Source organism: Enhydra lutris, unplaced genomic scaffold (assembly GCF_002288905.1).
Source record: "Enhydra lutris kenyoni isolate GAN:26980312 unplaced genomic scaffold, ASM228890v2 scaffoldscaffold10, whole genome shotgun sequence".
Taxonomy (NCBI): Eukaryota; Metazoa; Chordata; class Mammalia; order Carnivora; family Mustelidae; genus Enhydra; species Enhydra lutris.
In genome coordinates, this window is record NW_019154094.1 from 36,897,165 (window position 1) to 36,908,438 (window position 11,274).

Consider the following 11,274-nt stretch of genomic DNA (forward strand, 5'->3'; position numbering starts at 1 on the left):
TCTCTTCAAGAGCTTACCCTGATTTAGAGAATTATCCCCCTCCTTGCTATCACTTACATATTCTCATATCACAAAGGCAAATCTGGAAAAAAGACATGCTAACCAGGGCTTCTTACTATCCTGTGTAGCTGGTGTTATTGAAGAAATTAAATCAGTTGGAAAATGAGTGGAGAGAGACAGTAATTCTGCAACTCCTGAAAGCATTGTTCATCCTAGGCGCCTTTTTATGGGGGGAAAATAGGTTATGCAAATTAAAGAAGTAAAACACATTTTTCCCCCTTTATACTACTTGACTGCTGAATGCTTTACAGCTTTGTAATTTGGAAAGAGTGGTTCAACTCCTTTTGTGCCTTACTTTATCATGCTATATAATTACATCTGTTAAAGTCCAGGATCTATTTTGCTTTTCATGCACGCATACAGTACATCATCACAAGTAACATTTCTTTTTGATGTTGCTGGTTGCTTAGCACATTCATTTGTATTTTTTCCCCTATTAGCAGCAATCCCAGTAATCAGTTTTAAAAAGCATCTTCTCATTGTGACTTGCCTTACTTTCATAAAGAAATGATGGTTGCAAAAGATAAATTGTAAAGTCTGTATGCAGAAGTTTCAAACCATTTATTTTTCTTCCTTCCTCCCTCCCCTTTACCCTTCATCTAAGTTCTTTTTGTCTGCCACGTGTCAGTTCATTTTATACATATTCAATTTGAATTAGTGGCCCAAATTTTGAAATTGAGAAATTTCATTTGCAGCTGAGTGGAAATGGCTCTTTAGATGGGGGTGATGGGCAGATGGGGCCCAATACTCCATTTTGAATAGTTCCTTTACCTTCCTTACAGGCTCCTGGACACCTTACTTGGTTAATTCATACTCCTTGCCTGAATTGTGAGGGCATTTGAGGTCATGAGCTCTAAATGTTGAAGGTAAAGTTGTTATTCCTTTGTTTTTGCTTCAAGTTGAGGAACCTTCATACATCCTAGTGATCTCTAAAGGGTTAAACCCATCAGACAGGCTTCATGCTTTCCTTAATATCCTGTGGTTCAACGGTATGTTGAAATCATGGCACTCCTGCTCTGTAACCAGGAGGATGAATTACCTGGCACTTTTTGAAGACAATATACATGATTATAGAGTTATAACTCTAGTTGTGTTTGGTCTCTTTGGCACAAATATCCTACTCCCAGGAACCTAAAGCCTGATGTAAAAAACGAAAATATACAAAATATACAGGTAGAAGGATATTCATTGAAATGTCTGTAATAGCCAGGAAAGTTTTAAAATGTTAATAGGAAGACTGTGTTAAAACACGAAAAACATGTTAAGTGAAAAAGGGCAAAAGCAAAATGGCACACACACTATTACAACAACTAAGCCTCTAGGGATATATGAAAATATAGAATGGCCAGGTTAAACTTTAGGAAAGTAATTTCTTTTTTTCTCCTTCTTCCCCTCAAGACATTTAAGTGCTGTGTGTAAATGAAATCACTAAATAATTATCAAGCCTACCAATTTCTTCTCCCTTTGAACATGGAGATGCAATTGACTTTCATCAAGAAAAAATGTCTGGAGATCCAGATGCAACAAATATCCCCAAGAAAACTGAAAACTTCAGTTAGGGGAAGAAGCTAAAGCCTTCTCAATCTTACTCACCAAATCCAAACAAGCTGATTGGTGAGTGTGGCCTCTCTTATCCAGTAAGTCTTGGCATATGTAAAGATATTGTATGGATTACCATTTTTGAATTGGGAAGGTACTCCCTTAAGACTCCAAAAAAAAAAAAAAAAAGATATAATTTATTCTCAATAGAGACACACAAAGCATTTTACAGAATTCAACATCGGTTCATTATAAAAACTCTTAATAAATTAAGTACAGAACTAACATACTTCAACATAATAAAGACCATATGTAACAAGCCCACAGCTAACATCATAATGAATGATGATAGGTTGAGACCTTTTCCTCTAAGATCAGGAACAAGACTAGGGTGCCCACACTCATCATATTTATTCAACACAATATTGGAAGTCCTAGCCAGAGCAATCAGGCGAGAAGAAGGAATAAAAGATATCATAATTAGAAAGAAAGAAGTAAAATTTTCTCTATTTACAGATAACATGATTTTATATGTAGAAAACCCTGAACACTCCACCCAAAAACTCTTAGATGTAGTCAACAAAATCAGTAAAGTTCAAGACACAAAATTAATGTACAAAAATCAGTAGCTTTGGGACGCCTGGGTGGCTCAGTTGGTTAAGCGGCTGCCTTTGGCTCAGGTCATGATCCGAGTGTCCTGGGATTGAGTCCCACATCAGGCTCCTAGCTTGGCAGGAAGCCTGCTTCTCCCTCTGCCTCTGCCTGTCGCTCTGTCTGCCTGTGCTCGCTCGCACTCTCTCTCTCTCTGACAAATAAATAAATAAAATCTTAAAAAAAAATTCAGTAGCTTTCCTACACACAAACAACAGAGTAACTGAAAAATAAAGGAAATGACGCCATTTATAGTAGCATAAAAAACAATAAAATAGTTAGGAATAAATTTAACCATGAGGTAAAATGTCTTTATAATGAAAATTACAAATTACTGATGAAAGAAATCAGAGAAGACACAAATAAATGGTAATATATCTATGTTTATGGGTTAGAAGAATTAATATTGTTAAAATGTCCACACTACTAAAAGCCACCTACAGATTCAATGCAATTCCTAATTATGTACTGTATGGTAACTAACATAACATAATAAAAAAAAATTCCAGTGACATTTCTTACAAAAGTAGAAAAAAAATTCCCAAATGTATATGGAACCACAAAAAACCTCAAATAACCTAAGCAATGCTGAGAAAGAACAAAACAGGAAGCATCATATTTCCTGATTTCAAGCTATAGCTATATTATAAAGCTATACTAACCAAAAATATGGTATTGGTTTAAAAACAAACACATGGGCCAAAAGAACAGAACTCAGAGCCAAGAAATACATCCATGCATATGTGATCAAGTAATATTTAACAAGAGAAACAAGAATAATCAATGGAGAAAAGACAGTGTCTTCGATAAATGATGCAGGGAAAATTGGATATTCACATATAAAAGAATGAAACTGGAACCCTAACACCACTCACAAAAATTAACTCAAAAGCAATTAATGAACCAAATGTAAGACTGGGAACCGTGAAACTCCTAGGAGAAAACTTAGGAAAAATGATCCTTGACATGGATCTTGGCAATGACTTTTTGGATATAACACCTAAAGCATAAGCAACAAAATAAATAAGTCATACTCTATCAAGTTAAAAAGCTTCTGCACAGCAAAATGAATGACTACCAAAATGAAAAGAATTTAAATTTACAGAATGGGAAAAACATATTTTGCAAACCATATATCTGATAAGGAATTAATAATTAAAATATACAATGAACTCATACAACTCCATAGCAAAACAACAAATAATCCAACTAAAAAAGGGAAAAGCCCCTGAAAAGACATTTTTCCAAAGAAGATCTACAAATGGCTAATGAGTGAGACATAATAAGTTGTTCAAAATCACTATATCTAGAGGAACACAAATCAAACCACAATGAAATATTACCTCTTGCCTGTCAGAAAGGCCATATTGAAAAGACAAGACATAACAAATGCTAGTGAGAATGTACAGAAAAGGGAACTTTTGTGCACTGTTGGTGGGAATGTAAGTTGGTGCAGCCACTGTGGAAAACAGTATGGAGTTCTTCAAAAAATTAAAAATACAAACTACCATATGATCCAGCAATTTAACTTCTGGGAATACAGCTAAAAGAAACAAAAACACTATGTTGAAGTGATATCTTTACTCCCATACTTATAGCAGTATTATTTACAATAGTTAAGACATGGCAACAACCTAAGTGTCCAAAAACGGACAGATGTATAAGGAAGCTGAGGTGTGTACAAACACACAAACATACGAATATTATTCAGCCATTAAAAAGAAATATTATTTGAGACAACATGAATGGACCTTGCTAAACTCAAAGAAAAAGGAGATCAGATTTATTGTTACTAGAGGTGGGTTGGCGAGAGGAGGGCGAATTGGATGAAGATGGTCAAAAGCTATAAACTTTCAGTGAAAAGATAAGTATTATAGATGTAAAACATGAGGACTATAGTTAATACTACTTACTGTACAGTATAATCGTAAACTGTTAAGAGAGTAGAAACTAAGAATAGTCATTGCAAGAAAAATTTTTTTCTTTTTTTTATCTGCATAGAGATGATGAATGTTAACTAGAATCATTATGGTAATCATTTCAAAATATATTTCAGTCAAATAATTGTGCCGTACACCTTAAACTTAACACAGTGCTTCATATCAATTATATTCCAATAAAACTGAAAAAAAAATCCCACCTCACATAGTTCTTAACATATGCTTGCTACTCTTGGCTTTTAAGATAGTAATAAAAACTGACTTTTAGCATTTTGTAGTTTTTTTTTTTAAGATGCTTAAACATATGTTCATTTTAGCAAGTTTCCATAAGTCCTCAGAAATGCTTACCATACAACTGTCTTGGGTTTCCTCATTGATTCTGAATTCTGGTTTTCATACATGGAGTCAAAATCTTTAAAATTCTTATTGTTTAAAATTTGGTATCTATAAAATGTACCTTTATGAAAATAACTATAAGCTTAAAGAAAAAGAGAAACCGTGAAGAAAGCTTTCAGAAAGAAATAGATGAAATATTGGTTTGTAAATAAGAATGGTATGCATCTCATTCTTTCTCTGTAGAACTGTGTTTAAATTAGAAATTGAAATTATCAGAAGTAGATTGCTTGGCCTATATAGAGAAGTATTTAAATTGAAGTCAGTTTTATGAAGCAAATACAATTATTGAGTATATGCTATACCTTGGATGTCCAAGATAATTTGTCCACAAAAACATATAACTAAGAGAGGTGTTTTGTTTGTTTGTTTTGTTTTGTTTTTTGGATTCTGTAGTAGGGAAAAAAAAAAAAAACCCAAACTACCCAAAACCCATTTTTCTTGATTCTGGTAATAAGGTTCCCATTTTCTTTTGAGAAACTATTCTCCATTATTAATTTGTTTGAAGTTGCTGGAATGTAGTAACAGCTTAGCCTGTCAAAAGTTCCAACCTCCTAACCCCCATGAAATGGCCCAAAACTACTAGAACAAAGAAAATGCCAGGAATTTGCTGGAATTTAGAGATAAAAAGGGAGTTCTTTCCACTGGAATTATAGAATTTGGTAGGAATGTTACCATGGATTTAAGAACTTTGACATGGAAGATTACATAGGAGTCCAGAAATGGCATGAAAGCCCCAAGTTTCAGCCAAGCCTAACACAAACCAACCTTGTGTATTTTAATTCAGTTCCCCTTCAGGCTTGATCCAGTTTGAGTTCAATTTTTTATTCTGCCATAAAAATACCTTATTTATTTACTTAAAGTTTTATTTAAATTCCAGTTAGTTAACATATTACATTGGTTTCAGTAGAATTCTGTGGTTCATCACTGAGATACAACACCCAGTGCTCATCACAAGTACCCTCATAAATACCCATCACCCATTTAACTGATGTCCTGGCCCACCTCCCCTGCAGTAAATCTGTTTGTTCTCTATAGTGAAGTGTCTGTTTTATGTATTGCTGGTCTTTTTAACCCTCATGTTCTGCTGTTTCATTTCTTAAATTCCACGTGAGTAAAATCATAGGTATAGGTCTTTTTGTGACTTATCTCTCTTAGCATAATACATTCTTGTTCCATTCATGTTGTTTCAAATGGAAAGATTTCATTATTTGTTATGGCTGAGTAATATTCCATCACACACACACACACACACACACACACACCCCACAACTTCTTTATCCATTCACCAGTCGATGGACATTTGGGTTCTTTCCATAATTTGGCTATTGTTGATAGTGCTGCTATAAACATCAGGGTGAATATGCCCCTTAGAATTGGTATTTTTGCATCCTTTGGGTAAAGACTGAGTAACGCAATTGCTGGGTTTAGAGGAGTTCCATTTTTAACTTTTTGAGGAACCTCAATAGGATTTTTCAGAGTGGCTGCACCAGTTTGCATTCCCACCAACAGTGTAAGAGATTACTCCTTTGTTGGCATCCTTGCCAACATCTGTTGTGTCCTGAGTTAATTTTAGCCATTCTGACAAGTGTGAGGTAGTATCTCGTCATGGTTTTGATTTGTACTTCCCTGATGATGAGTGATGTTGAACATCTTTTCATGTGTCTGTTAGTCATCTAAATGTCTTCTTTGGAAAAATGTCTATTTGTGTCTTCTGCCCATTTCTTTCCTTCTTTTTTTCCCCCCCTTCTGCCCATTTCTTAACTGGATATCTGTGTTGTTGTTGTTGTTGTTTTTAGGTATTGAGTTTGAGGAGTTTTTTTTTTTTTATGAATCTTGGATATTAACTCTATCAGATATGTCATTTGCAAATATCTTTTTCCCATTCTGAATGTTGCCTTTTAGATCTGTTGATTGTTTACTTTGCTGTGCAGAAGACTTTTATCTTGATAAAGTCCCAGTAGTTCTTTTTTGCTTTTGTTTCCCTTGCCTCTAGCAACCTGTAGTAAGAAATTCCTACCATTGATGTCAAAGAGGTTGTTACTGTATTCTCCCCTAGGATTCTGATGGTTTCCTGTTTCACATTTAGATCTATCATCCAATTTTTTTTAAAGATTTTATTTATTTGACAGGCAGAGACCACAAGCAGGCAGAGAGGCAGGCAGAGAGAGAGAGGAGGAAGCAGGCTCCCTGCCAAGCAGAGAGCCCGATGCAGGACTCGATCCCAGGACGCTGGGATCATGACCTGAGCCGAAGGCAGAGGCTTTAGCCCACTGAGCCACCCAGGAGCCCCTATCATCCATTTTGAATTTATTTTTTTCATATAGTTTAAGAAAGTGGCTCAGTTTCATGCTTTTGCATGTTGATGTTCCATCTTCCCAAAACCATTTATTGAAGAGCCTGTATTTTTTCCATTGGATAGTCTTTCCTGCTTTGTCAAAGATTAGTGGACCACATAGCTATGGGTCCATTTCTGGGTTTTCTACTCTGTTTCACTGATCTGTGGCTCTGTTTTTGTGCCAATACCATACTGTCTTGATCCCTACAGCTTTGAAAAAGGCCTGATTTATACAGCATTTCACATAACTGTCAAACAAAAGGGAAGCTCAGAAATAGACCCACTCAATCTACTTTTCTGCTCAGAAAATTTAAGTCTAATTGTGCTTATATAATAAAGGAGGGGACATCATTTTCAAATAGAAAATAACTGATAATGCATGCATCCTTTTTTCTGGTATGGTTTTAATTACCAACTACAAAATAAATTACAGACCAGTTGAATAATTTTTAAGACACTTAGATATATTGAAAAACCCCTTAACTTAGTCTCAGAAGGGTGTCATATAGGTTTTTCTTTTAAAACCAGCTACCATTTCTAGGTGATATTTTATGTCTTCTCATGACTGGGAATGGTTTTAATTTCCCAAGACCAAAATGCACTATGGGAAGAGGAGGATTTCAGAAAAACACATAACCAAAGTAAATTATTTTTCTTAGTTCTCTCACAGAAACCTTTTTTTTTCTCTTTTTTTAGAAACCTTTTTTTAAACAAAACAAATGGAATCTTGGTTTGTTAAATACTGGGTAGCTAGTGGGAAGGAAGCAGTCTCATTTGAAAACTGAAATCTCAACATATAATGTTTATCTGAATGGTGAAAATTGACAGCAGTGTAAAAAGAAAAAAGGCAACCAAAAATGACAATAATTTACAAATTATCTTTGCTAGTTTCCTGAAATTTAGTAAATTTCTGAGAAAAAAAGAAAGAAAAGCTTTAAATTTATTTTTATGTTCATATCTAGAAGTAATAAGCGATGGGCTAAGTCTGCTGAGATAAAATGAAGTAGAGCACTGAGAGTTATTCAGATGATTAATTCCAAAAGAAAGTGATTATGGAGAAGGAACATAAATTTTGGAGAGAATTATACTAGCTATGCAAATTTATTAAATCGTCTGTGTAACTTAGTCATTTCTCTAGCACTTTGCCAGAAAGAGCTCCTGGTTTGTAACTTTTCCAACACAGCCCGATACAAAACAGACTTAATAACTGGTGACTACTATCATTATTACTATTATTGATATGTTGACCAGATGAGAAGTTAGATTGCCTTTCATTTTTACATATAGCACACATTATATGTAGGTAGCATATATTATATTTACATATATAATTTCCAGATGATACACATAACACATTATTTATGTACATATATTACATATATACACATGCATATATACATATAATATTTATATCCGTGTTATATATAAATATGTGTGTATTATATACATATACATATATATATATATATGCCATTAAAATTCCCAAGTAAGATACACATGTTTATAATTCACAGATTAATGTAGTTGGCAGTAAAAACTGGAGAAGTTGGTAGAAGGGGGCAGAGGACTACACCAGAGATGGAAGTGTCTGAAGCAACTACCAGGGTTTGCTGCTTGGGTCTATATGTACCAGCCTGTGCATGGGGTCTTTGCCCAGAGATCTCTTGCGTCCAGGGTACATTCCTCAGGGCTGACCAATCTCCAAGGAAAGCGTTATTTATCATTTTTGTATTTATTTATCTTTTACACTCCAGTAAGTCAGTGTCATATTACTCCATCCCCTTTTAGGGCACTTCTGTAGATTCTCTCCTTCAGGCTTATGTATTTGGTTCATTGTCAAAGAAAATTTTTGTCATCTGCACAACAGCTAATCCTCATTTAAGGGGCCTGCAATAAGGGCTACATACAATGTTTCTAAATCTTGTATTTTCATTTATATAATAGCTTTAAAAATATTGCAGTTTTTCTGTTTGGTTTTTTTTTCCTACCTCACTTATTTTTTTTTAAAAGATTTTATTTATTTGACACTGAGAGAGAGATCACAAGTAGGTAGAGAGGCAAGCAGAGGGAGAAGGGGATGCGGGGCTCGATTTCAGGACCTTGAGATCATGACCTGAGTCGAAGGCAGAGGCTTAACCCACTGAGCCACCCAGGTGCCCCCCTACCTCACTTTATAGTGATGTTATTTTTGGTCTCATTTGCTTATTCTCTGCTCAACTTTCAACTTGGGAGTTTTTCCAGTATTCAGTCTTGAACTTAAACTTGTTCTCTTCTTAGTAGACTCATCAGGTCTCAGGGCTGTAATGCCATCACAGGCTGACTCCCAGATTTATTTCTTTAGTCTTCACTGCTCTCCATGCTAGGGCTCAACTGTCCAATGACATTGTCACTTGACTATCTAATATGTATCATATATGCATACATATATAAATGTATGTATGTATATAGAGCTACTGATTCCCACTATCCCTACTTGATCTATTCCTTCTTTAGTATGCTTCACTTTAGAGAAAATGGCCCTACGCGTACTCGAGTCAAAAAATAGGAAGTTTTGATTCTTTTATTTAACCGTTCATCCCTTTTAAATTCATTGGAAGTTCTACTGATTTGATTTCCAAAATATTTTCCAAACTTAGTACTTCCCTTCAATACCGAGAGTCAAGTTAAGAGTGAATGGCTCCAATTAGAATGAAGGAGCCTTTGCTTTATTCTAGTAGTGATTCAAGCTTGAATGAAACTACCTCCTAACTGTTCTTACTTTTGGACTCATGCCCTGGATACAATGCTCTGAGAAGTCCATAGTTTTTTAAAAATGTTCATAAGATTTAAAAAAAATGTTCATAAGATCAAATAATTCTCCTCTTTAAAATCTTCCATTGACCTTCTATCACTATTAGAATAAAACAAAGACTCCTTGCAATTCCAGTAAAGAAGTGTCTGGCATCAACTAAAGCCTCTCTTATTTCCATTCTCCAATTTCTAGTGCCTCCACCTTCTTTCTCTACCTCAGGGCCTTTGCATTTGTTACTTCTCCTCCTGGAATGTTTTCCATTTCTTCCCACAGCTGAGTTCTCCTGTTTCAGGTCTTAATTGTTACTTCCTCAGAGAGGCTTTCTCTAGGACTCTACCTGCAATAAGAAAACAGTGATGCTCTATCCGCATTACCCTATATTATTCATTTCATTTAAAATCAGTTGAGCCACAAGAAGTAACATTTTTGTGGTTGTTTTAGAAATGATTTACTTATTATTCAGCCTAGTACTATCGAAAACATTCTCATTTGTTAAGAGACCTTGTTTGTTGTATATCATGTTCCCAAAGCCACAAACTATGCCCAATACATGCATTATGTATGTAGTATGCATAATGCATACATAATATGTAATATTCTCTCACATATGTCCCCTAAAATGAATAAATGAATGAGTATGTGAATGAATGTTTAGAGTCTATAAATCATTAGTTGGGAGATTTGGCCTAGTCAGAGAAGTCAGGAGGGCTTCCAAGTTGAAGTGACAATTGAATACAAATTTGAGAACATTGTAGACATGATAGTTTTGTTTCCGACAGTGAGCACTTAGGGGAGTAAGAAGTTGAACGTTTCTGGCAAGAATGATGGTATATGCAAAGATCCAGCGGCAAGAGGGAGCTTGGTGCACTGCAGGAACAAACAAAGGTCTCCTACGGGTGTGAAGCTAAGTGGGCAAGTGGTACAAGTGGTGACGCATTTCCAAGTTGTTCCTCGGTGCGATCTTTTTTTAAGTAGAACTTTACGTGGAATTCTTTCATTCATCATTCCCAAGGCTCACCCACACTTCCTGCCCTTTTGTTCTGTGAGGAACCACAGATATATGTATAACTTACCAAATAAACCTGACAATTTGGGAAGGCATAAATTCTTAATGGTGAAGACTGATTCCTTGGAATTTGTTTATAGGGCTACACTTCTCTGGAAGGAGGGCTTACCTCCTATAGAGTACTAAGCCCGGGTCTGCCATACTGGGAATTTGGTACTAGAATGCTCTTGGAGAGCTGAGATGGCAGCTCTGAGCGGGGTGTTGGAACACGTGGACTTTCATCCCAGGGTTGCGTTGTAAGATCAAAACCCTCATGCCTCAATGTTAAAATAAAACACTGGAACCCACTGGTCTCATCTCCCTCTATGGCTCATGTATAACCTACTTTTCAGAGCTCAAGCTTTTTTGAGGGGGGGGGGGATGGAAATGGGGAAGGCAGAATACAGAGCCCATATGTGATTCCAGAGGAAAAAAGACCTGAAATTGAATCCTAGTTCTGTCTGTTATTACCAAAATGACCATGAGTGAAGTATTTCACCTCTCCAAGGTTTAAGAA